The following is a 23,407-nucleotide window of genomic DNA, read 5'->3' on the forward strand; positions in this document are numbered from 1 at the left end:
AGCTGGCCGAGTCCTAAAGGACATAACTGCTAGACTGGGTCTGTGGCAAGTGGTGTGGCAAGTGGTGAGGGAACCAACAAGAGGGAAAAACCTACTTGACCTCGTCCTCACCAATCTGCCGGCCGCAGATGCATCTGTCCATGACAGTATTGGTAGGAGTGACCACCGCACATTCATTGTGGAGACGAAGTACCGTCTTCACATTGAGAGTCCCCCATCATGTTGTGTGGCACCTCCACTGTGCTAAATGGGATAGACTTCGAACAGATCTAACAATTGAAAACTGGGCATCCTTGAGGCACGGTGGGCCAACAGAAGCAGCAGAATTGTATTCAGACACAATCTGCAAATGCATAGCTCAGCATATCCCGCACTCTACCAATACCATCAAGCTGGGGGACCAACCCTGGTTCAATGAAGAGTGCAGGAGAGCAATCCAGGAACAGCACCAGGCATTCCCAAAAATGAGGTGTCAGCCTGGTGAAACTACAACACAGCACTACTTGCACCCGAAACAGTGGAAGCAGGATTCAATAGACTGGGCAAAACGATCCCATAATCAATGGATCAGATCTAAGCTCTGCAGTCCTGCTACATCCAGTCATGAATGGTGGTGGACAATTAAACAACTGATAAGGGGAGGAGGCTCCACAAATATCCCCATCCTCAAAGAAGGGGGAGACCAACACATCAGTGCAAAAGATAAAGCTGAAGCATTTGCATCCATCTTCAGTCAGAAGTGCCAAGTGGATGATCCATCTTGGCCTCCACCTGAGTTCCCCAGCATCACAGATGCCAGTCTTCAGCCAATCCGATTCACTCCACATGATATCAAGAAATGACTGAAGGCACTGGATACTGAAAAGGCTATGGGCCCTGACAACATTCCAGCAATAGTACTGAAGACCTGTGCTCCAGGACTAGCTGCACCACTAGCCAAGCTGTTCCAGTACAGCTACAACACTGGCATCTACCCGGAAATGTGGAAAATTTCCCAGGTATGTCCTGTACACAAAAGCAAATCCAACCCTGCCAATTACCGCCCTATCAGTCTACTCTCAATCATTAGCAAAGTGATGGAAGGGGTCGTCAACAGTGCCATCAAGCGGCATTTGTTCAGCAATAATCTGCTCATTGACGCTCAGCTTAGGTTCCGCCATGGCCACACAGCTCCTGACCTCATTACAACCTTGGTCCAAACATGGAAAAAAGAGCTGAACTGAAGAGGTGAGGTGAGAATGATTGCCCTTGACACCAAGGCAGCATTTGACTAAATATGGCAACAAGGAGCCCGAGCAGAATTGGAGTCAATGGGAATCAGGGGGAAAACTCTCCAGATTGGAGTCATACCTAGCACAAAGGAAGATGGCTGTGGTTGTTGCAGGTCAATTATCTCAGCTCCAGGACATCACTGCAGGAGTTCCTTAGGGTAGTGCCCTAGGCCCAACCATCTTCAGCTGCTTCATCAATGATGTTCCCTCCATTATAAGGTAAGAAGTGGGGATGTTCACTGATGATTGCACAATGTTCAGCACCATTCGCCACTCTTCTGATACTGAAGCAGCCCTTGCTCATATGCAGCAAGACTTGGACAACATCCAGGTTTGGGCTGATAAGTGGCAAGTAACATTCGCGCCACACAAGTGCTGGGCAATGACCATCTCAAACAAAACAGAATCTAACCCTTGGCATTCAATGGCATTACCAGCGCTGAATCCCCCACTATCAACATCCTGGGGCTACCATTGACCACAAAACTGAACTGGACCAGCCACATAAATGCTGTGGCTATAAGGACAAGTCACCTCCAGGCGCTTACCCATTGTCTCTCGAGATAAGGAGGCCAAAGAGAAGGACAAGTCAGAGGCTGAGAATTCTGCAGCGCGTAACTCACCTCCAGTCTCCCTAGTGCCTGTCCACCATCTGTAAGGCACAAGTCAGGAGTGTGATGGAATACTCTCCACTTGCCTGGATGGGTGCTGCTCCAACAACACTCAAGAAGCTCAGCACCATCCAGAACAAAGCAGCCCGCTTGATTGGCACCCCATCCACCACCCTCAACATTCACTCCCTCCACCGACGCACGGTAGCAGCAGTGTGCACCGTCTACAAGATGCACTGCAGCAACTCACCAAGGCTCCTTTGACAGCACCTTCCACACCCGTGACCTCTACCACCTAGAAGGACAAGGGCAACAGATGTATGGGAACACCACCACCTGCAAGTTCCCCTCCAAGCCACACACCATCCTGACTTGGAACTATATCGCTGTTGCTTCACTGTCACTGGGTCAAAATCCTGGAACTCACTTCCTAACAGCACTGTGGGTGTGCCTACACTCCAAGGACTGCAGCAGTTCAAGAAAGCAGCTCACCACCACCTTCTGAAGGGCAATTAGGGTGGGCAATAATTGCTGGCATAGCTAGCGAGGCCCACATCCCATAAATGAATAAAATAAAGGTAGAGAGCCATTTAGGCAGCTGCTTTCCTTTTCATTTACGGGTACAGATATACGCCTGTTTTTGTGTACTAGTGAGATGGTTTCCAATTCGCATCAACAAAAAGGTACCTAATAACTCCAGATCCAAGTCCCAACTAGAATACAGCAGCATCATCTCCATCTCTGTCTGCAGCCCCCACCTACTGTTTTAGGAAGACAGTCTTGCACTGTTTGGGTTTGATACCACATGGAGTCAAACCCCTGTCTGTCAGTGTCAAGTTGGGTTTTAAAAAAAAAGTGCTCAGTTCGATCGCCAAAGCACTTTCTCAACTTAAGCAGGATTTTTAATAATGATATCAGAAAATGAACGCGCCTGCTCAGAATCGGAGAGATCGCAAATAAAAACAGAAGGAAATACTCAGCAGGTCAAGCAGCATCTGTGGAGAGAGCAACAGAGTTAATGGGCAGGATTTTCCCTCCTGCGGCGGGAAACAGAGGCCAGGACTTTTTCCAAGTTCCGAACCACCCGCAGGGGGAAACAGTCAATCATTGTGATTTTCACCAGGACACCCCCTTAATTGGCCTGCAGACAGGATCGCTGTCCAATTAAGGATGGCGGGCTGGCTTTCAAAGCTGGAGGGCCAATCAGAGGCCTTCCAACTTGAAAGGAGCAGTGGGCTGGAATAGAAGGTAAGTAAAAGAGAGGGTGCTTCAACAGGGAGGCTCCGTCTCTCCAACTTCCTAAAATCCTCAATTAAAAAATGCATCTTGCAGCCAGGCCACCAGTGTGGGAGTGGGCAGAGGGTGGAGGGGCAGCCCGAGGCTGCTGCTGCATCCAGGCAAGCAGGGAGGGCCTCTCGGCCTGCCTGGAGTGCAGGCTGTCCAGCCTGCCACTGGAAGGCCACCTCCAGGCACTTGATCAGGCCCCTACTGCCTGCGGTAACCTGGGGGCTGACTGGAAAATCCCAGTCAGCCGCTTTTAATTGACCTCAATAGGCTGTTAATGAGCAGTGTTGATTACCCGCCATGTGTGGGTGGGAGCCCTGCCACCTCCCCATCTCGCTTCCACAAAAATATCCCAGTGGTGGGATGGAGCCAGGAAATTGGCTTGCTGGCCAGAGGGGCTACTCTTATCTCCTGCCCGTCTCCATTCCCAACCCCAGCGGGAGCTGAAAATATGTCCAACATTACAGGTCAATAAGCTTGCATCAGAACTGGGAAAAGTTAGAAATGTCATAAGTTTTCAGTGAGTGAGAGGGGAGAGGGTAGAATAAGAACAGAAGGGAAGCCCCATGATAGGGCGGAAGACAGCAGAAAAGAGTCCCGTTACCATTCTCTTTGGCCCTGCACCACCAACTCTTTTATCACTTAATCTCTCCTATCTTCCACCCTATCCCAGACCGTCCCGTTTGTACTTTTTCCATCCTCCCCTACAATTTCACCTGTTTAAAACCTATTACAATCCTAACTTTTCCCAGTTCTGATGGAAAGCCATTGACCTGAAATGTTAACTCCATTTCTCGCTCCACAGATGCTGCCTGACCTGCTGAGTATTTCCAGCATTTTCTGTTTTTATTTCAGATTTTCAGCATCTGCAGTATTTTACTTTCTCAAAGGAATTTCTCCTGGTACATCCAAAGTCCACTTCCTAGCCCTCAGCATAACCCAAAAGTTGTCAATTGTGAATTGCACACTGTAGGTACAGCTCACAGACTGGTAGCTCAGCCTAATGGCAAAGTCCTAGCATCGGAAAGTGTCCTCTCTAGCAACCTAACCAAAAAATTATTAGAAATTGCAGGAAGATCTGAATACCAGAAAGTGCGATTTGTAGCCACAGTTTCCTGTACAGAAATAGGAAACAGGTGCCAATATGGCAGGTAGCACATGCAAAGCTCATTCTGCACTGGGAGCTCTATGTTCCTCCATAGGTATCCAGAATGCATGCCGGAATTATTCAGGAAGATGATTATAATATTAAAATACGGGTTCTTTGATATTCATAGCACCCTTTGTGAAGTTGGGTTGTGCTATGCCTGAATTACCATATGATAAACTCATGCAGAAAATCATAGCCAGAAAAAACACTGCAGGGATGCTATTTAAAAGGGCCCAACCCCTCCATACAGGTTAGTTGCTGCTTTGTTCAATTAGACTACAAGTTAATTTCCGGGCTGTTTGTTTGGCTAGTTTCTGAACTGCACAACTGGCTGCATGAACAATTTTCTGCTGGTTTTGTCTGATTTTCCAAGAGTCATGGATAATCTTGTAGGTCAGTCTTTGGGGCTGGAGGACAAATGGGAGAAGCCGTGAGAGAGCAGGAACATCTGGGAGAAGAGTGAGGAGGAGGAGGGCACAGCGCAGGAGGCCTTTACCCACAGCAGGTCTTCAGCAGGCACTCCTCATATTTTAACTTCACGGAGCAGCAATGAGCACCTTCACATCATAATGGAGGCTATCACTAAGTCATGAGCTATACAGCCACAACTAGAGCCTTCAGACCAGGGCATGAACAATACTGCCTGTGCCTGTCGAAATTACTGTGGCCTTTTCGTTTTACGCTACGGGGTTGTTCCAGGCTGCAGCAAGTGCCATCAGTGACATGTCATACGTTACTTTATCAGGGAGGGTGATCATTGCCAGACCAGAATAGACCATCGGCATGCTGGCACCTGTGGTATTCGATCCCTGCTCTATTTCCTGCCCATTTGTGGTCAATGATTCACCATGTGAAGATCTCTCCTCTTGCCTATTTTTTAAAGTATGTGAGTGCCCAGTGTCAATTCTGAGCTGGTGCTAACAAGGCTTTCCTCTTTCTGCATTGTCCTGGGCATTTTCAGCACTAGAAATGAAACAGAATGACAAGGGTTAGCTTCTAGTGTGAAGGGACAGCAGAGAGATGTTACTGGCTGCTGAAAGAAGCTGCAGTTTATCATATGTTGGGTGAGATATGAATGAGAAGGGTAAAAGGAGGTAAGAGACCCTGTGCAGCATCTCCTCCAGTGTTTCCACCCGCCATGTTCATGATTTGCCCATGGTAAGCAGTGGCTAAGATGTCCTGCATGTCCTGTTTAAGTGAGGAGAAGGTGTGCAGGTGACCTCTGCTTCTCAGGTTGGCATCTGCAGCCTCCTATTGTGCACAACCTTCTCCTGCAAGAAAGAAGGGAGTGTGTTAGTGACAGCTGGCCTGAACTGTTTCGTGAATATGCCTGTCATGATAGAATAGTGCAGATGTGTGTAAGATGTGAGGTGCAGGGAAGTGAGGGATACATAAGGGTGGGATTTTATCCAGCCTTGGAGATGGTCTGGGAGGTGAGGGGTGGGGGCACAAAATGGTATGGGGTGGTATTGGGCAGTGTGCACAACGTTGTCTTGCCCCCCATGTTATTTTGTCTGCAGTGGATACTGTGGCCGCTTAAGTGCTACCATTGAATTCAGCTGGAGGTCCGATAGAAGGCCGAGGTGGGGTCGCCCCCTCCCCCCATATTCTGGCCCATCACCAGGACCCCTATTGCCAATATAAAATCCAGCCCTTAGTGGTGAGAGTGGGAAGAGCAGAGTGTACAAATAGGAGCAGATAGAGGTGGAGTGAATTGTGATGCAGTGATAGTAGAAATGTGAAGGGAAGCAGGGGAGGAGAATGTAGTCAGTAGTGAGACTGCAGGTGGTGCAGATGTGAGGAGAAAGTAAATAAGGTGACAGGTGGCATTCTTAACTTGACAACAAGTCTGAGGAAACTAAACTTTTTTCAACATTGCTGCCCTGCCCTGGGAGTTAATGACCTTGCATTGACCTCCTCAGCCAAATATTCCTTCTGGTGACACAGGTGTTGTTTGGAGGGTTTCCTGCTTTCTGGGGGAGCATGATCTCCCACATCCTGTCCATCCCCTGGAGCAAGGTCTCCAAAGCAGATCACGTGGAGGCCCAATCTGTAGTTTCCTTCCTGACTGCAGCAAGAGTGTGCCTCCCCTTTACGAGATACAGACTGCCTTTAAATTGCGTTAGAGACCTATGATTACTCATGCCCCTCTTCCTACCACCCCACCCCACCCCCCCCAAACAGGTGCACAGCAAATAAGCAGCATGTATAGTGATGCACACTTGATCCATTACAATGAGTTCCCAGTATCAATTTCAACTGGTCTCTGTGCCCATGTGAGAAGGTGCATGTAGTTTACATCCCTCCCAATAGGCAGCCATTTTGGCACAATCAAATTCTATGCCAGGGACTCTATTGCCTCACTTACAGAAGGAGAATTTTTTTTTTAATGCAATTTTCTTCTGAAATAACTTTGAATCAAATATTAACACATTTTTTGTAATAATTTCTATTTACTGTTTTGGATTGTAATAAATGTTGCTGTTGAATTGTATTATTTCGTTTTCTTTTCTGCTTACATTCTGTACCATTATGCAAACAGGCCATTAGGCAGATGAATTATTCCAAATCCCCTACGATGTAACTCTTCAGCCAGCTACTGTAGATGCTCAAAGTGTTGCCTCTATGTTTCCCTTCCTTTCTGTGGGGAGATTCCTCTCCCAGCCCTGATAATATTACTGATCTGCAACTCACCCTGTAGAAAATAATTAGTGATCCAACATACTATTCCACAAAATATTAACATAACCTCTGCCTTTCCGAACCTTTAAAGACCATCTGTGTCCTTCCAACATTTTATATTTTATAAGAATAGCTAATATTTCTTTGAATTGTGAACATTTTACTCAAATTATCTTTAACTTTAAATCAAATACAGTATTGTACTTTGTATAAATTTCTAATAAGTGCTTTGTATTTCTGATCTGAATTACAACAATATGTTCCGCTGTTTAAATGTATTATTTAAGTTCTCTCCTTCCCAAGTCGATTTATTCTCCTTTGGCTGTTTATCTTCCATAGGCAAGAATGCATTTAACTGATGCTTTTAAAAAATATGATGAGCAAGTTCCTCAATATACAGTCTGTCTGCAAATGTTTCAGTAAATGTCAATCCATTTCCTGCAAGAAAGATGACAGCACTCTCATATCGTAATCCTTTGTATTTCACTCTAACACAATTCTTCATCACTCAAAACACTGTTTTTGTTTTGATAAACAATATTAACTACACATAAAAAGGCCATCAAACAGAGCTAATGAATTCTGGTTGAAACAGATAAAATATTCTGTATAATACATCATGTGAACGGATACATTTGCACTGTGCTCCCAGAAAATGCTGTTAAATATGCAACTGCATAAAATACCTTCCACTAGATCTAATTACAGCTTCTACTGTATAGTCAGGGTATCGTGAAGTGACAGCCAATGTGTAGATCTCCATTTGACACATGCTGCCAAGAGAGTCTCCTGAAAAAGAATGATGAGTATGGTTTGGCAATTCTAATGGGATAGACAGCTGTCTGATTACATATAATGCTACCAGCAATCTTTTCAGCCACATGAGCTTTTCACAGCCGACAACTTAGAAAAAGAACAAAGACTCAGGTAATAGATGGCCACATTAAACACAAATCCTCCCCATGCTCAGAGAAAGACACATCAGAAACATTCTCCCATTCTCTTTCTGATGTAATGTGCAACCTTAATACAATCAATATAAGTATATGTAGAGTCATGAAGAGAACAAAAAATATATTTTTAGATGTACATTTAATATATATTTAGATGTAACCTATTTGAAACATACTCTCAATTTATTTATGAACTTGTTAGCTGTATATAATCCAATATACATTTCATCTAGCTTTTATTCCATGTGATAAAAATTTTCAATGACATGCTCGCCTTTCAAAAAGATCTTAATTGTTAATTAGAACAAAAAATGTTGGAGAGATACGGTTGGTCCATAAGCATCTGAAAAGGGAAAGATAGCTTGTGTGATGCAAACAGAACAGATGTATAACATAATTAAGTGCTAATATTCCATATAAATGAATGCATTTGACTAACACTTACAGATGAAACAAGTAAAACCCACAACATATGTACTGTCTGCTCGAAATGTTCTAAATTTAACTTGAGACTCTATTGGGACACGAACAGACTGAGCTGCTTCCAAGTCCTATCAGATTAAAATATGTGATAAATTACATCACGATAAATGAAGTACACCTGGTGCATAACGCGCCACAAGGCAAATATGATACGTTTCAAGTAACAACCCATGTTAACTAAACCTTTCATTAACTGTAGTTACAATGTTATTCCTCAGGCATCAGAAGTTGCAGCATCTTAACTTTTGTGTCTTCCTTCAAAAAGATTTATTCCATTTGAAACTGTATAAATCCCAAGTGACTTTCAAGTCTCACACAACCAGAGAGTGCTTATAAAGGTGAACAAGCTGCTACAATTCAAGGCTGACATTACACTCAAATTCACAGTGATTGAGAAACACACAGTATGGAAAACTTTTGTTCTCTGCTGACAAAGGGAGAAATAACAATGGTATGACAATAAGCTGTGACAAGTATCTGAGTAATTCCAATTAGATATTGATTACAGGGACTCTGGTAAAAAGATTGTTGATAGAAATGTAAAATTGATTAAAGCTAATTTAAGTAATTTCCCTGCATTCATTACAGACTAAAGACTATGTAAGAATTGAAGCTTCTTATTGATGGGCAAGATGTCCACAGGAAACTAAAATAATTATGCAAAATTGAACCCTGTAGTTACCCTATTTTGTAAGTCCCAACAATGTTATTTCAGTACATGAAATATTGTATTAAACATAGTTTAAATATTGAAAATGTACTTTCTACCCAGTTGTTACCATACATTTGTATGAAAACTAGTATCTAATGCGCATTATTAGAATTTATCATATTGTCATGTAATTCTATTTTAAACAGAGCAGTGCAATATCACTGAGATTAGTTTCAACAATTGTGCGCTGAACTTTCAAACTGGTGCAATTACTTTATCGCATTCAATTTTCAGTTCACAAAAAGTTAAGGAAAAATCAATTAAATTAAATTTTAAAAATTCATACAGTAACAAAAAATTTCAATAAACTTATCAATGTAAAAAAGATTATAAAAGCACCTCAGAAATGACAATACTCCAGCTTCTGTAGTGTCCCAAACTGTCAGTGATTCACCATACACAATGTCTCTATTCATTCTTGATGTCATATAAGTGCTACATCTCTCCTTCATTTTCTTTCATTCAATCCTTTATTCAAGTTGTATACATTGCTGTATAAAGGGAATGGTACATGGATCACTGAGCGCGATTTTTTCACAGTGAACGCAAAGACGCAGTAGGTGTACACCATGTCTATGTGTGCACTAATGCGTATTGAAAACAATTATTGCTGGATTTCAACTATCCTCAAAATATTGGCATAGCCAATTATTTTTGAACTTCAGTAATTGGGCGAGAGCACAGCAGGCTACCTGAATGTTTTTCAATTTTTACAAAGCATAATGTGGACTGCCTGTAGTTGTACTACAACCAAAGTGCAGTGCAAGGTCACTTGTTTCAATGATCTCAACACCAATCCCAGTGATATTACTGCACAAATTGCAGTGATGCATAAAAGATACAAAACCAATGCACTAAAAAGACTTGCATTAACATAACACCTTTCACAACATCATAAAATGCTATACAGCCAAATAAGTACTTTTGAAGTGTAGTCACTGTCATAATGTAGCAATTGCAAAAACCAATTCGCGCACAGCAAGTTCCCACAAGCAGGATGTGTTTAGAGATACAGCACTGAAACAGGCCCTTCGGCCCACCGAGTCTGTGCCGACCATCAACCACCCATTTATACTAATCCTACACTAATAGTTTAGTTTAGTTTAGAGATACAGCACTGAAACAGGCCCTTCGGCCCACCGATCAAATTTAAACCCACAATACTCTGACTCAGAGGCATGGATGTTACCACTGAGCCACAGCTGTCGTGCATTAAACTTGCAAGCTCCCTTCCAAGCCACACACCAATCCTGACTTGGAACTATACAGCCAATCCTTCACTGTTGCTGGGTTAAAATCCTGGAACTCCCTTCCTAACAGCACTGTGGGTGTATCTACATCACATGGACTGCAGTGGTGCAAAAAGGCTGTTCACCACCACCTTCTCAAGGGCAATTAGGGATGGGCAACAAATGTTGGCCTTACCTGTGATGCTCACATCCTATTTTAAAAAATGCACTATTTAGCTCCATTGTTAAAGAGTGCCAAATTAGAGGAAGTATCCAAAGCCTCAATTACCATCAACATGCATGCTCAGAAGGTGGGTGTTGCTGGCAAAGTCAGCATTTATTGTCCATTCCTGGATGTCAGGTGTAGGTGATAGCAGGCTCCTAGTGTTTAACTGAGGGGTTTGCTGAGCCTTCAGAGTCAACTATTTTTGGGTCTATAGGTGGGACTGGAGTCATATGTAGAACAGACCAGGTAAGGACAGCAAAGCTCATTAGGGATCCAATTTGGTTTTTTTTTAATGACAATCTGACAGTTTCATGCTCACTTTTACAATACCAGCATTTTATAATCTCCAGATTTTGTAAACTGAATTCCAATTCTCAAACTGCCATAATTAAATTAGAATGCATATGTTCTGAATTATTAGTACAGGCCTCTGAATTACTAGTCTAGTATCATAACTACTAAACTACCATAGCCCAGACAATGCGTCATTTAACTAGCAGGAATGAATGAAGCTTGAATTGAACTGGAGTTAAATAAACAAAAACAACTTCTATTTATATAGCACCTTTAATGTAATAAAAGGTTCCTAGGCACTTCACGGGAGCATAATAAAACAAAGTGTGACCCCGATTTAAGCATGATCTAAGCATCTAAAAAGAAAATACAAGTTTGTTTTCTAGAAGATTGCCAAGTAAGATAATGGGCTGGACCTTGCTGGAAAAATAGTAAGAACATAAGAAATAGAAGGAGTAGGCTATTCAGCCCTTCGAGCTGCTCCAGCATTCAATGAGATCATGGCTGATCTACTTCAACACAATTTTCCTGCACTATCTCCATATCCCTTGATGTTTTTAATATGTAGAAATTTATTGATCTCAGTCTTGAACGTACTCAACGACTGAGGCTCCACAGCTGTCTGGGGCAGAGAATTCCAAAGATTCACCACCCTCTGAGTGAAGAAATCCCTCCTCATCTCAATCCTAAATGGCCTGCCCCTTATTCTGAGACTGTGTCCCCTGGTTCTAGACTCCCCAGCCAGGGGAAACATCTTTCCTGCATCTACCCTGTCGAGCCCTGTATGAATTTTGTATGTTTGAATGAGATCACCACTCATTCTTCTAAACTCCAGAGAATAAAGGCCCAGTCTATTTAATCTTTCCTCATAGGACAATCCTTCCATTCCAGGAATTATTTTGGTGAACCTTAGTTGCACTCCCTCTATGGCAAGTATATCTTTCCTTAGGTAATGTCATGGTCCTGTAGTTTTTTTTCGGAATATGTGGTTTGCCTTTAAGGTCTTGCAAGGCTTTGGGCGGCACAGTGGCGCAGTGGTTAGCACCGCAGCCTCACAGCTCCAGCGACCCGGGTTCAATTCTGGGTACTACCTGTGTGGAGTTTGGAAGTTCTCCCTGTGTCTGCGTGGGTTTCCTCCGGGTGCTCCGGTTTCCTCCCACAAGCCAAAGACTTGCTGGTTGATAGGTAAATTGGCCATTAGCAATTGCCCCTAGTATAGGTAGGTGGTAGGGAAATATAGGGACAGGTGTGGATGTGGTAGGAATATGGAATTAGTGTAGGATTAGTATAAATGGGTGGTTGATGGTCGGCACAGACTCGATGGGCTGAAGGGCCTGTTTCAGTGCTGTATCTCTAAACGAAAACTAAACGGATCAGTATTGCTTTAAGAACCAGCAAGCCTCAGGAGTTATGGGAAGGTGCATTTTTGTTGCCTTAGAAACAGCCATTTGGAGACTGCGATTCAAAGGGTGCATTCTCGTTACCATAGATACAACCACTGGGAGTGAGTCTCATGTGATACATTTGTTACAATCCAATTTTGAACTGGCTTTTAGTTGAAGACAGTTTGTTCTAACAGAACACACAGACAGATACAGCTGGTGTGGGCACCTGAAGAAAGAGCACTCAACCATTTAAACTGAAGGAAGAAGATTTTAGTCTGTTTGATTATTATCTCTCAAAATTTTAAAAAAGTCAAACCTAAACAGAGATATCTGGTAATTTAAATTGAAGAAAGGGAAGTTAGACTGTGACAATCTTTTATCCCTCAAAAAGTCAGCTTGATTCCATTGAAAGAGTTTGCAAGTCGTTAATTGATGAAATTCGCTGGAGAAGGAAAGCAACATTCTGTGAGGACTTCAAGCAACATTGGACTGTAAATTTGCAAGGACTCAAATTTTATTCCATTTTAAATGTTGTTCATATCTTCATAGTGTTTAAGAATTTAGTTCTTCTAATTAAAGAATTAATTTGTTGATTTAAAGACACCTGGTTTGGTTAGCCTCATTCGGGGGTCAATTTGGCTGGGTCTTTCTTTAATTTGAAAAGTTTTAAATGATATGTTAGCCAATCCATGGAGCAAAGGGATTTAATTAACAGTGCGTTGGTTCCACCACAATCAGAATCGTATATTTTGATTGGGGACTTTGAGTGGAGCAGTCGGTCGTAACAGTAAAGAGACCAAAACTGCACACAATACTCCAGGTGCGGTCACACCAAGGCTCTATATAATTGCAGTAAGACATCTTTACTCATATACTCAAATTCTCTTGTAATAAAGTGCAACATACCATTTGCCTTCTTAATTGCTTGCTGTACCTGCATGTTAGCTTTCAGTGACTCATGAACAAGGACACCCAAGTCCCTTTGAAGTTCAATATTCCCAGCCTCTCATCATTTAAGAAATACTTTGCATTTTCTGTTTTAATTATCTTGCCCGCTCACTTACAATTATCTTGCCTCCTCACAACTCACTTCCACCTAGTTGTGTGCCATCTGCAAACTTGGAAATATTACATTTAATCCCTACATCCAAATCATTGATATGGATTGTGAATAGCTGGGGCCCAAGCACTGATCCTTGTAATACCCCACTAGTCACAGCCTGCTAACCTGAAAATGACCCATTTATTCCTACTCTCTGTTTTCTGTCCATTAACCAGTTCTCAAACCATGCCCCCAATCCCATGTGGGACCTATCAAAAGCTTTCTGAAATTCTAAATATACCACATCCACCGGTTCCCCCTCATCTATTCTGCTAGTTACATCCTCAAAAAACTTCAACAGATTTATTAAACATGATTTCCCTTTCATAAATCCATATTGACTCTGCCCAATCCTACCATTATTTTCGAAGTGTCCTGTTATCACATCCTTTATTATAGATTCTAGCATTTTCCTTACAACTGATGTTTGACTAATAGGTCTGTAGCTCCACATTTTCTCTCTCCCTCCTTTCTTAAATAGTGAGGTTACAATTGCCACCTTCCAATCTGCAGGAACCATTCCAGACTCTATAGGATTTTGAAAGATAACCACTAATACATCCACTATCTCTACAGCCAGCTCCTTCAACACTCTGGGATGGAGATCATGAGGTCCAGGGGATTTATCTACTTTAAGTTCCATTAATTTCTCTAATTTTTTTAAACCAATATTAATATCTTGTGGTTCTTCAGTTACACTAGACCCTTGATTCTCTATTATTTCTGAGTAGTTTTTAGTATTTTCCCATGTGAAGATGGACACAAAGTATTTGTTTAGCTTCTCTGCCACTTCCTTATTCCCCACTTTAAGTTCTCCTGACTGTGCTTGTAATGGACCCAAATTTGTCTTTGCTAGTATTTTCCTCTTTGCATACCTATAGAAGCTTTTACAGTCCATGTTTATGTTTCTCGCTAGTTTGCTCTCATTCTATTTTCCCTTTCTTAATCTTTTTCTTGGTCCTCCTATGCAGAATTCTAAGATGCTCCCAAACCTTGGGCTTACCTTTGCTGGCAATATTATACGCTTCTTCCTTTGCACTCATACAATCCTTAGATTTCTTTCATTAGCCACTTTCTTTGCTGGGTTTTTGTGCATTAAAGGAATGTATTTTTATTGTAAACTATGTATTAGTTCTTTAAATGTTAGCCATTGCCTGTCTACCATCGTACATTTTAACGTAGTTTCTCAATCCACCGTAGCCAATTTGCCCCTCATACCTTCATAGTTTCATTTGCTTCGATTTAAGGCTTTAGTTTCTGATTGAACTACATCACTTTCAAACTTAATGTAAGATTCTACCATATTATGGTCACGCTTTCTTAAAGGCTCCTTTACAACTAGATTATTAATTAGCCCTTTTTCATTGCACAATACTAGATCTAAAATATCCCATTGCCCAGTTGGTTCCTCAACATATTGCTGTAGAAAACCATCTTGCATACATTCCAAGAATTCGTCCTCCACAACATTAGTACTAATTAGATTTACCCAGTCTATATGTAGATTGAAATCCCCCATGATTACTATATTACCCTTGTTACATACACGTCTAATTTCCTGATTTATACTGTGATTTACATTACCACTGCTGTTTGGTGACCTATAAACAACTCCCACCAATGTTTTCTGTCCCTTGCTGTTTCTTTGTTCCACCCAAATTGATTCTATATCTTGATCTTTAGAACAAAGGTCATCTCTCACTAAAGTACTAATGCCCTCTTTAATTAACAGAGCTATCGCACCACCTTTTCCCAGCTTCTTGTCCTTCCCGAATGTCATGTACCCTTGGATATTCAGGTCCCAGGTTTGGTTTCCTTGGAGCCATGTCTCTGTAATGGCTATCAGGTCATACATATGAATTTCTATTTGAGCTGACAATTCATCTGTTTTATTGTGAATGCTGCCGGCATTCAGATACAGAGCCCTTAATTCAGTTTTTTTTTTACTGTTATTGTTACCTCTGTCCCTATCTGCTGGCATTCTTAAGTTTGCAATCACTATCCCTTCCTGCCATACTCTGATTATCATCACCTTTATTGCTACCATGATCTATTGCCTTGTAATTTCCCTTTAATTTACTCAATTGTCCCTTACCTCCTCTACTTAGTTTAAAGCCTTCTCTACTTCCGTAGTTATATGACTCGCCAGAACACTAGTCCCAGCACAGTTCAGGTGAAGTCTGTCCCAACGGTACAGCCCCCACTTTCTCCAGTACTGGTGCCAGTGCCCCACAAACAGGAACCCACTTCTCCCACACCAGTCTTTGAGCCAATCATTCATGTCTTATCTTATTTATCCTATTCCAATTAGCATGTGGCTCAGGTAATAATCCAGAGATTATTATCTTTGAGGTTCTGCTTTTTAATTTCGTGCCTAGCTCCTCATACTCCCTATGCAGAACCTCTTTCCTAGTCCTAACTATGTCGTTGGTACCTACATGGACCATGGCAACTGGATCCTCCCCCTCCCACTGCAAGTTCCTCTCTAGCCTTGAACCCTGGCAGCGGGCAAGCAACACAGGCTTCTGGATTCTCGCTCTCAGCTGCAGAGAATGGTGTCTCTTCTCCATGACTATACTGTCCCCTACTATTACTACATTCCTTTTAACTCCCTTCACTTGAATGGCTTCATGTACCATGGTGCCATGGTCAGTCTGCTCATCCACACTACAGCCCTCGCTCTTGTCTATACAAGCTACAAGAACCTCTAACTTGTTGCTCAATTGCAGGGACTGAGGCTCCTCCACTCCTGCCTTCTCGATCCCCTTACCTCCCTAACTCATAGCCACACCCTCCTGTCTCTGACCACTGACCAAATCAGACAACCCTATCCTTAGGGGTGCATTAATAATGACAAGTTAACAATGCACACTTATTAATGCAAAATCAGCCAGCAAATTTGGGGGATTAAGAGATACACACCAAGTCGCAAATCTCCAGAATTTGCTTGTTATTTACACCAATCCACCATTTGCTTCACACAAATGGTATCTCACTCGTAATCTCTCTATTGTTTTTAAGAATTTGCTAGATTTGCATATGAATTGCCCATTAAACTCACCAAAGAAAGTTAAGGCTGGAACTGAAGAGCCAGTTCTCAATATGATAATTGTTACTGTCATGTCAATCAACCTTTTTGAACCAGAAAGGGAAAAATTTGAACTGTTCTATCTCATGCCTGTGTGTTGTTAAAAAATTTTTAAATGTAAAATTTCAAATTGTTCATGTTTTTCCTTTTTATCTCTTTTCCCTCTCTTCTTAATCCAATCCTCCATTCACTTTCTTTATTTTTCTTTACCTGATTTGACTCTAATCCACCCTTCTTCTCTGTCATTCCTCTGTTTCTTACTCCAGGGAGATATACTGTTGATACCATCATTCACTAAAGTCTCTGTTGCCCGTGCTGCACTGTTATCTGCACTGCGAGCAAGTAATTGTGCAAGAAAAATTTGAGCTGAACGGTACAAGAAAAAAATCTAACTGCGTGCATTGCGAGATGCTCTGCTCTAGCAATATCTGGTCCAATATATGTGAAGACACTCTTTTTAGTTAAGTATTGCAAGTAAACAAATATTAAATATAAATTTATAATCTTGCAGCCATTGCTGGTGAAACAGTATTTTTATAATTTCATTGTCACTGATCAAACCATAAACAACAGAAAAGAAATCACACAAGGAACAAGAAGTGGAAGTGCCTCAGGGGCAGTTGTGTTTTTATGGGCTGGGGGTGGCGGAGGAAATCATTCTCCACCTAGACTTAAAAATTCTGGCCACCTCATCATTTGTGCAATCTCAGATCACGTCTCCTTTTCTGGTGTCACCCATGGATCTCCTCAGCTCTGAAATTGCATTTGCTCTATCAGCTATTTGTCATCATACCTTTTGCCTTGGGACAATGTTGACTGCACTAGGTCACGTTCTGATAAAGGGTGTTTGTCTTTCTGTCTTATTTTTTCCCTGTTCAATAACCTTTGCTATTTTGCAGTATTAATGGTCCTTCATTTACCATTTCTGTTACTAGCATAACATTTTGTATAGATCTTCAAACTGGTTCCTGCAATTTTGACGCTAGCATGCAACAAAATGGTAAACGCAGCTCATTTACACTTAAGTGGGAAATAAATGAGTAGACAATAAATGTCAAAACTGCCAAAAAGCTTACAAATCAGGCCCATAGTCATTACTTAACTATTATAATTCAATATTCCACGCAATGCATAGGACAAATAAGCAGTAACTTGACAGCAGGCTGCATATGACTTCAAAGAGCACAAACAAGGTCAAAGATCTGTAACAGGAGAACATGGCCTTCTGATAGTCATTAGTTCCATATCGCCACCTTAAAAATAAATAATTGTTCAAGGCTTTTTTTTTTAACGATACACAAGGTATTAAACTGCCTCAATGAATGCGTTCAAAAGGAATATTGTAGGTATTTTAATACATTGTGACTTTACCTGAGGATCCTGGACCAAGAGTCAAGAAAGTATTGCATAAAATATCAACATTAATTTTCTTGCCTGTACCTCCTGCAACCACTGTTACATATATCAGGTGGCAAAAATAAATATTACTTATAAACAAAGCTAAAGATTTCAAACCTTCCTAGCTTTTTACCATCATTTTTTTAAAAAAGAACTTCCGACATTCTGGGAGAAATAATTTGTATGTGCAAGCGCAGGCTTAAGTGATAACCTAGAAATAGCGATCAATTTAGTTGTGCCTCCCTGTTTACACCACGATAAGGTCTGGAGCACCTCGGGCTTGTTTTTTTAAATGCGTATTCATTTTTATTTTAACTTTCAAATGACACTGACGTGGAAGAAAATAGCAGAAACAGAAAAGGCGTAATGTATATGCTATGCGTTTATATCATAAGGTCAGAAACTACTGTTGATGGTAATATTTTAAGTTGGTTAGCACCTCTGCTAAAATAACAAATCAAAGACTGCCAGAAGAATGCATTAAGTATTTGTCTACTAACATCTGCATCAGCAACTTGTAACTTTCAATATTTAATTTTCTAAAAATAAAACAATGTGATCCTGATTCAGAAATACAACTAGTTAAGTGGGTTGATAGACACCAAAAGATCACATCAAAAGATGAACTTTCAAGTAATTTTCAAATAATTCCTCAAATTCCTTTGAGTATCAATTACGCAGACATTTTAAAAATAATTAAAAGCACTTGCAATTCAAAAAAGATGATTTTTTAAAAAATAAATTCCATCTGATGAGGAAAAATTACTTAACTGCCATAAATCTTTATTTAGCAGTTTTGGATTTTTACTGATATTTCCTTAAACTGTGGTGCCTACATTTTTATATAATTGTCAGAGATCAAACTGTTTAATTGGAGAACCAAAGCTGAATGAAACATTTTATTCGTCACAGGAAGAAATGTTTGACAAATTATAGAATAATCAAACTTCAAAAGGTTCAGACCACATATTACTTATATTCACAATGTCAATCTGAAGCTGAACAATTTTATAACTTTATGATTACAAATAAAAGATTTAGAAAATTATTATTCAATTAAAAAATCTGATTATTCCAGAAATTGACTAGGTAGAAATGAGTACATGTAAAAGCAGCATTATTGACAAGCTGGAAATCAAGTTCAGTTAAGAGACTTACCTATTCATGTCATTTTTGCATAATATTTTGCCCAAATGGATCATTTAGAATATTTGGGGGGGAAAAACATGAATAGGAATGCATTATACTGCTTTATGCTTTTCCCTCCAATGCAAGATAGTTCATTGTTGCTAATGTTATTAAACATCCAGTGGGAGCACAAGTTCTAATATATGAAGGTCAATATTCTCCGGAGAATCAATTATTAAAATGAATGTATAAATAGCATACTTGTTATGGTCAAGTGAGGACAGGTCAAAGGGCTTCCCTCTTTTCCCTCTCCTTGTTTGACCACAACAGGTTTAATTCTTTCTTAAAGTGGCTGTATTGGCCAATTCAGTAGGTGTTTGATTACTTAAATAAAAGCAAAATACTGTAGATGCTGGAAATCTGAAATAAAAACAAGAAATGCTGGAAATACTCAGCAGGTCTGGCAGCATCCGTGGACAAAGAAGCAGAGTTAATGTTTTGGGTCAGTGACCCTTCTTCGGAACTGGCAAATATTAGAAATGTCAAAGGTTATAAGCAAGTAAAGCGGGGGTGGGGAAAGAGATAACAAAGGAGAAGGTGTAGATTGGACAAGGCCACATAGCTGACCAAAAGGTCATCGAGCAAAGGCAAACAATATGTTAATGTTGTGTTGAAAGACAAAGCATTAGTACAGATAGGGTGTTAACGGACTGAAGATTGAACAGCAGCAAGTACAAACATGAAAAAAAACAATGGGTAAGTAAACTGAACAAACTAAGATGAAATGAAATAAACATACAAAAAAAAATTGTAAAAAATGTAAAGAAGAAAAAATACTTAAAAATAAGAATAAAATGGGGGGTCCGTCATGCTCTGAAATTATTGAACTCAATGTTCAGTCCGGCAGGCTGTAGTGTGCCTAATTGGTAAATGAGATGCTGTTCCTCGAGCTTGCATTGATGTTCACTGGAACACTGCAGCAAGCCCAGGATAGAGATGTGAGCATGAGAGCAGGGGGGAGTGTTGAAATGGCAAGCAACCGGAAGCTCGGGGTCCTGCTTGCGGACCGAGCGGAGGTGTTCTACAAAGCGGTCACCCAGTCTGCGTTTGGTCTCCCAATGTAGAGGAGACCACATTGTGAGCAGCGAATACAGTATACTACATTGAAAGAAGTACAAGTAAATCACTGCTTCACCTGAAAGTAGTGTTTGGGGCCTGGGATAGTGAGGAGAGAGGAGGTAAATGGGCAGGTATTACACCTCCTGCGATTGCAGGGGAAGGTGCCATGGGAAGGGGACGAGGTGGTGGGGGTAATGGAGGAGTGGATCAGGGTGTCGCGGAGGGAACGATCCCTTCGGAATGCTGACAGGGGAAGGGAGGGGAAGATGTGTTTGGTAGTGGCATCACGCTGGAGGTGGTGGAAATGGCGGAGGATGATCCTTTGGATATGGAGGCTGATGGAGTGGAAAGTGAGGACAAGGGGAAACCTGTCATGGTTCTGGGAGGGAGTGGAAGGAGTGAGGGTAGAGGTGCAGGAAATGGGCCGGACACAGTTGAGGGCCCTGTCAACAACAGTGGGGGGGAATCCTCGGTTGAGGAAAAAGGAAGTGTTTGATTACTTATTTGCTATGATCATAACAGAAACCAATCGGACAGGTTTTCTTGAGTTAACAAAGAAAGAGGTTAACTTTGTTTATTATTTTATTAATTTGTTTTAGGTACAATAATGAACCAACTTTCACTTACACACATACTCCGGAGGTTTACACACACACAAATAGGTTACAGAGTGGGGAAAGGTAGATTAGTTGAGTTAGAGAAAAAAAGGGTTATACAGTCTCTGGCGTTTGGTGATTCGTCTGACTTCTAGCTGAATTCAGTAGTCCTGAGGCTTTAGTTTGAAGAGGTGGATGACTGGTTCAGTGGGTCTCTTGGCGACAGCAAGGCAGATAATTTCCTGCAACTGGGTTTCTGATTGTAGCTGGAGTATCCAAAGGTGGTCATTCAACAGGAAGAGTTTGAAAGCTTTCAGGTTGGAATGGAGAGAGGGAGAGAGAGACCCCCACTTGGGTCTGTACATGTCAGAGTCCAGAAGCTTCTCCTCTCTCCGCTGCAGAAAGACACAAGCTTAAAACCTCAGATGGGGAGGGGCTTGTCACATGACAGTGACTCAGTGATTCAAAAATAGCAGATAACAGTATTTCTCTCTTGATAAAAAGAACACCCTGGGTCTTGGTTCTTGCTGGGGAATGCACATTTTGTCTCCCTCCTCACAAGCCTTGCAATGCAGGATACAGAGTTGCAAATTAGGTGGCTATCCTAAGCTGCCAGCAAAGTCATCTTCTATCAGTCTTTTTCATTTTATCAATAAATGTCCATTATAAAAGATAGGGGATTCTAATACCAAAAACAATTCTCATTTGTTGAGCCTCAAGTTAGACAAAAGTTCAGAAAGGCAGACAGATTTGTGGCAATTAAGGGAATGGCAACTGTGAAATGTTCCCAATGAACCCAAATTCTAAAATTTGTTTGTCCAGTGCCCTTATTTTCAGCACTACAGATGCCATTTTGAGTCCAAAATGGCATCCACAATATGCACACTTCAGGTGCTGGCAATGCTAGATACCATTTTGGTATGGGTATTTGGGCAGGTGCAGGGAATGTATACCAGAAGTATGCAGAGTAGGCCGATCGTGACATCAGTTAGCATGTAATGATGATTTGATGCCAGCCGTGCCATTTTTAAGCTAAATGCACCAACTCCTGCCCTCTCTTAACCTTGCACAGCTAAACATGCATGCAGCAGCAGAAAGGACCCCCACCAGCACCACTTAAAGTAATCATCAACTACTTTCAGGTTAGTTGTTGATTGAGTGGTTTCAATCCTCGAAAGGAGAAAAGGCACAAGGGTCAGGTTGTGATGGATCAAGTTGAGGGCAGGGGGTGGGAGGAAAGCAAGAGGTGCATGCTTACGCCATCTGCAACTTGTAAATCAGAAGTTATTGTGGGTAAGGGATAATGGGATGTGAAAAAAAGGATTTGGTATGAATGTACTGTCATCTTTGATGGTTTCAGCCCCGCTGCTGACCAAAGCTTCAATTATGGCCTCTTCAATGATGCTGATGCCTGCATGAGGATGAGTACATGCTGCCATGCTTTTCCCCACCCCCTCTCACCTGCCATGCTTTTCCCCACCCCCTCTCACCTGCCAGCTAGGTGCTGCTGCCTTCGGTTATTCGCTACCTAGTCCTGTAAGAGAGAAGAAAGTGTGTCAGTGAGTGTGGTGCAATGTGTTTGAGTGATGTGCCTGTCATGGTTGAATACCTGGCACTGTGTGAAAGATGTGCAATGTGAATGTGAGGCTTGCAACAGTGCTAAATATGTGAAGGTGATGTAAAGCTATGAACATGAGGTATACACCATGATTGACAGAGATTATTGGTTGGTGAATGATAGAGGTGTGGTGAATTGAGCAGTATGTAAGGATAGTGCTTCAGTTGTGAGGACATGGCATTTAAAGATGAATTCACGACATTGACCATTGGTGTGAGGCCATTAAACTTCTTGCAAGACTGCATCCAAGTCTTCAGCCTACGCTACTTGCATTGACCACGATATTTACCAGGTCTTAATGCCTTTGCAATGTCTGTCTCGAGGGCTTGCTAGGCCCTGTAGATAGAGATCATCTCTCCTCCTATCCACTTCTAGCACCAAGGCCTCCAATGTTGTGTCTGAGAACTGTGGAGCACACTCTCTGCACTGTTGCATTATTAGTCAACTCTTTGTCCTGCTCAGAATTTCTTCCCCAGCTACTTTCAGTACCTGCTCCAACCAGAATGCACCTCCCCTTTAACAGGACTGGGCGAGCTTTAAGTGGGGCTAGTCTCACACAAACCTGGGCCCCACCCCCGCTGAGGTACGCAGCCACTCAGCAGCACATTTAGCACTGGACTGCATGCAACTCTCATGTAAATGAACAGCTAGAAGCAGGAGGTTGGCACATTGTCTGGATCGGAAGGAACAGGTGTTGTTTAATAGTACATCGTGATCCCTGCACCTGTTTTCAGGGCCTATCCAATTTTGCCCCTTAGAGTCCATTTACACTGAAACCACTGGTCTGAGATCATTCGCTGCAGTTTAAGTTCCATCCAGGTAGAACTCTGTAGCATTTCTTGCCTTCAGTCGCTCTGGAATTTTAACCAGCGGACCAGTGTATATTTTAGGAGAGAGTTCTGTGGATGTCTGGATCTAGAAATTCGTTTGTGCCACATCCGTTTTTCAGGTTTGAGCACCCCCACCACCATGTTGGATCAAGCTGCCCTATAGGCTTTCAGAGTGGGAGTATGTAAAACAATGAGTAAAATATTATAAATAAGGGTCCTTCACTAACAGTAGGGCCCTTTTGTGATAG

This window comes from Heterodontus francisci, chromosome 19, assembly GCF_036365525.1.
Source record: "Heterodontus francisci isolate sHetFra1 chromosome 19, sHetFra1.hap1, whole genome shotgun sequence".
Taxonomy (NCBI): domain Eukaryota; kingdom Metazoa; phylum Chordata; class Chondrichthyes; order Heterodontiformes; family Heterodontidae; genus Heterodontus; species Heterodontus francisci.